Here is a 5,117-nt window from a genome sequence, read left to right as displayed (position 1 = left end):
TGTGCCTTTTCTTTTAATATACATGGTGTTACAGTAAGTCAGTCACTCTGCTTTTGCAGAAATTGTTTTAAATAAAAGACAAAACAAAAAAGAAATTACAGTAAATGAACACCACCTATTTTGTTTCCCAACTTCCTGGAGAAAAATGAGAAGTCCAAGATCCTAAATCTCAGAGTCAAATAGAGGGAAAAATCAAGTACCCAGACCTAACAATAGTACTTTTATTTGCTAGCATGTGTTACTGAACCGTGAAGTGGAGTGCCTGCTTTATAACAGTGAAGCTGACTCTTTGCTTTGGGTGTGTTTTTGACTGGACTTCATTTACTGGAGTTTAAAAAAAAACTCCACACACTTGAGCTAATGGCGAGGGTTGTTTTCTTTTTATTTAAAATCTGCTCTGACGCGACTTCCTCCACTTTTTTCCAGAGCCAGTGAGGGAAAAGTCTCAGCAGCAGCGCCAAATTTTATTTTTGTATTTATTACTGAGAAAAAACAGTTTGAAACCTCTTGCATGTTTACTTCTTTTTAAGGTTTTAAAATATCACAGTATGGTCACAGTTGCATGTGTTTTCCAATGATTACCTCATAATCCCTGAATAGCTACCAAATGATTTTGCATGTGCAACGGCCTGAGGCCTCTATATCCTCTTCCTGGATTTGCAGTTAGGAGAATGACTCAGTTACAGCAATATTTGTTTTGTGGTTTGATTGTTCATCTAAGGTATATAGTGACTCAGTCTTTTTATTTCTCTCCTCCAGATAATTTGAGATTGTTAGAACATTGTTTGCTTTATTTCTTGATTAGTGTACCTACCACAAGTACACACATCCGCATACCACACAGATTATTGATTAAACAATTACATATTTAACTTTAAATTCTTACTTTTCATAAGGGTTACAGGTGTTCTCAGGTGATTTTGTCATTTCCTTTGAGCCTGGGTTGCCATTAGGAAACTTTACTTATGCAGAATCTTATTGTTTCTTCAATGGTTTCCTTTAGTCTGCTGAGATAAAGAAACTTTTTTTTTCTTTACATCTCCAGCCCTCTTCATAGCAGGAGGCTATATGTAAATAAACTGACAAATTTGATATTCACCTGTAGATGGAGCCACATCCACAGCTATGCAGGCATCTTTACACATCCAAACAAAGCTCTTGTTAGCGCTTCATAATGATCACTAACATGTTACTGAATAAATAAAGTATATTAACTAAAAAGCATTAATGTTTTATGTTCTCTGGGATCCACCACTGGCGTTTCTGGTTTTGGTTTTGGGACCAATTTTAGAAAAAAAGGGTAAAACTTTATTTCCTCTCTGATGCCCAGTAAAGAGTATCTCAGCCAGTAATCAAAGTAGCCAAAGCATTCTTCAAAGTTACTTGATCTGATGTTATCTAATATTACACTTCTGTAAGCTTGGTCAGGGAATTCACAAAGGAAACACTTTGACTTTCTTTGAATTAGTGCAGTTCAGTTGTGTGGGCTGAAATGGGAGATGACGCCAAAGTGCTCCGCCCAAAGTCCAGGACTGGAATTAAGAATCTGGGTCACGGCCCAAAAACACTTGTGTGATTGTGTCCAGGCTTCGCCATGTGTAATCTCTGAGGCTAAAGAAGTCATCTCTATCCACCGCATGGCAGACAAAGTGTATCAAAATTCCACTTTTCTTCTCTCTTTTTTTTCCTTTTCATTTTCATCTGTAAAAATGAAAAGATAGATGCTATGAAAACCTTCGGTCGCAGTGGTCTGGTTGCTACAGACGATGAATGAATATGAATAAATATGTAAAAATAACACTTTTAGCCATTATAAGTTTCTGAAGAACAAACATTTTATTTCGTTTCTCTTTAAAACACCTGGTATTAAATTTTTCTTGTTAACATTTTAGATACACTTTAAGTTTTAGGTGGTCATTACATTTAAACTGCCGACAATAATGTTTCCTTTAGCACATACAAATGCAAAACCTGGTCTTAGCTGACCCTGTATTAGCATCTTGCAATCGTGCATCGACTCATAGCGGGATGGTTGTCACAGTGAGTCAGTGCATATTTAAATCCCCATAGGAGAGCTGACAGAATCTGCTCCATGCTAATTGCATTCTTTAATCAACTGTTTGGGTCCCCAACGGAGAGCCAGACGGCACGCAGTGAAGTCTGGCTTAAAGAGCGCAAAACATAACAAAGAAATATGTGCACATGCCTTCCTAGACTTGAGGCTGGCCACGTGCTATGTCAGATGATTTTGTGTTCATCCAATTCAGTGATGATACTGAAGGACTTTGATTTCCATAATACAATTACCAACTGAGATCCGAAAGTAAGAGCAGGTTGAATGGGTCACATTCTCTTGTCTTCACTGTATAAAAATCTCGTTTGAAAGCAGAGTATACAGCCCACGAGGAAATCAATGTGAGCGCAGCCTAGACCTGCTGCCAGTCTGCCGCGTGTTACTGATTCCTTTGTTCTCCTCCTCCTGTTTTACTCCTGCTGTACTCCATTTGTGTTTTTTTTTTCTTCTTTCTAAGGCTTAAATTGCAGAGGGCAGAAAATGAATTCAAGGGGATTCTATTACAGAAATGATACAGCACTTCACATGGATTATTCACAAAAATAACAAGGTTTATAATTAGGGAAAAGCAGAATCTGTAGAAATCTTAACAGTCCCTCTGTAATAACAACCTGCTACTTAAATACCTTGTGTCATTATATAAACAACAACTAGCTGAATTTATTTAAGTTTCAGCTTGGGGTGGCACTTTTTATATTTGGAAATACAGCCCTGACTCAGCCCTTTTAAACTAATGAATGACTCTGTGATTCTGTGTGAAGACCCATTTTTAAAGTATTTTCCTCCATGTTTCTCCACACAGCCTCCACCTGTGACGGAAAACTCTAGAGGGAAAAGCGATAAACATCTGTCATTGGGCATTCCAGAGGCTATATGAGCTTACTAAGTGTCTTGGTTGTAGTATCTTACTTACTCTGTTACTATATCAGGATTTTAAAAGCTGTCGTGAAAGCCAAAGCTATTTTGAAGGCGTCTGATAATTGCTTTTCTGATCTCATAGGCACTAAGGTGAGACTGTGTCATTATGCGTACATGCTGGTATATGTCATCTTGGGTGACTAGTATAGATCTTGAGCTGGATCTTGAATTAAAAACACAAAAGCATTAAGCACAAGGCTGAAGGCGAACAACAAATCTTGGGAAGGAAAAAAGGACACACAGCATTATATACTTGGATAGATGTAAGTAAAAACTCATCTTAGAAAATTTGTCGTGAACACGTTCCTGAAAACTTCTGCTCATAGATTCAAAAAGACATTTCCACTTCACAATCATGACAAGAAAACCCTCTAGAACCAGTGAATTTGCCATGTGTTATTTTTTAGTGACCAAGGTGCTGATTTAGGACCAAGGAAGTGTTGCACTGAGTCTCAGTGATTGTAGCCAAAGTCTGAAAATCAGTCGCCAGTGGTGTGTTGTGGACATCACTGATTAAAGCTTTTGCAAAGCACTGCGGCATTTTCCAGTTGTTTTCCTTCTATCACCACTTCTCATTTCACAAAGGGTCACTTCAGCACACGGAACGTGATTGCAATGCAACATGAACCAGATATGAATCACTGATGCTGCAACACAAAGCGTTACCCAGGAAACTGCACTAGTCTAGCATCAGTGGCATGTTTGCAGGGCATAAAAAATACAAATATATATATTTGAGCTAATGAAATGTTTTTTTGGGAAAAAATGTACACTTGTGATGTCATAACAGTGTTCAATAAGAAAATGTGGATCTCTGCTAGATCTGTTGTTTAAACACATGGGTAAATATGCAAATCTAATACCGATTTTTCCATTTCCATGTAATCTTCATCCATGGCTCTTTGCAGTTATGCCTTGCATTGAAATGAGTTCTCATTATACTGATTGCGCCAGTAATTTGATCTTATCCCAAAATTCAAATTAGAAGGGCTGACCAACCTGTCAACAAACATGATGTCTCTATACACATACACACTATACACTTTTAAAGGTTCAAAAGTAACTGGACAAGCTAATATAATCTTAAATATAAAGGGCTATATATAAGGACTCAATGAAATGTAGAATCCATAGACTTGACTAAATGCTGCATTTACTTCCTTGTGATGCTCTGCTAGGCCTTTACTCCAGCCTCCTCCAGTTGCTGCTTGTTTGTGGCTCTCTCTGCCTTTGTCTTCGGTTTTGTCTTCAGTACCTGAGAACCATGTGATATTGAGTTCAGATCAAGTGACTGGCCTCACCATTGAAGAATATCCTGTTTCTCTGTCCTTAGAAACTTTTGGGTTGCTTACGCAATATGTAGGTATCATCCTTTAAGAATTTGATTGCATGACCTGTTCCCATGAACAGATGCCAAGTACCTTTTATCTGCTTGTAATGGAATAACAAAGTGCCAGGTCTCAATTGTCCATGAAACTGCAGGTCAGTCAAATATCAAAACCTTTTTGAAAAATATGTATTTAAATTCTTAAACATTCAATACAATACTTTTGTTAATGCATTATTTGAAATAGATGAAAATATGCACACCTTGATTGTTTCATTTGAAATCTGCTGTGGTGATGTAAACAACATGTCCAAATATTTATGGACCTTTTTATCTATATAGGAAAGAGGGTGGATTCTGAATACATTTTGTAACAAATTTAATTTAATTCTGTCTCAGATCTGATCACAGTGCTATTTGACCAACATGTGTTTCATTGAGAATTATTGAGCAGATATGGGGTACAGAATTTCACCTTTCATAATGCTGAACTGCTGTTTTAGTTTATAAATGACAAAAAAACATGTTTTTTTAGTTATCAAGCTCAAGCCAAGTATTATTTGTACAGTATTTTCAATGTATGATAAGACATTAAGGCAAGTATTCAACATCCTGGATTACAGTGGCTAATTTTCCAGCTATATACTATTTGAAAAATAATGAAAAAGGTCCCAAATGCAATTCCTCTCACAAAAGCTAACGTTTAAAAGTCATTAATACTATAAAAGGCACGGACGGGGTTCGAACCCGCGATCTTCGGTTTACGAGACCGACGCCTTACCACTTGGCCACCGCGCC

At 37.2% G+C, this 5,117-nt stretch overlaps 1 non-coding gene across 1 annotated transcript; it reads right to left on the bottom strand.

The window, feature by feature from the left end:
• Positions 1-5,045: 5,045 nt before the first annotated feature.
• trnat-cgu lies at positions 5,046-5,117 on the bottom strand. The gene has a single exon. It is a non-coding gene; the product is annotated as a tRNA-Thr (tRNA).

The sequence above is a fragment of the Oreochromis aureus genome, linkage group 4 (assembly GCF_013358895.1).
Source record: "Oreochromis aureus strain Israel breed Guangdong linkage group 4, ZZ_aureus, whole genome shotgun sequence".
In the NCBI taxonomy this organism is placed as follows: domain Eukaryota; kingdom Metazoa; phylum Chordata; class Actinopteri; order Cichliformes; family Cichlidae; genus Oreochromis; species Oreochromis aureus.
The sequence above is the reverse complement of the archived record's forward strand: the minus strand, read 5'-3'. Positions and strand labels throughout refer to the sequence as shown.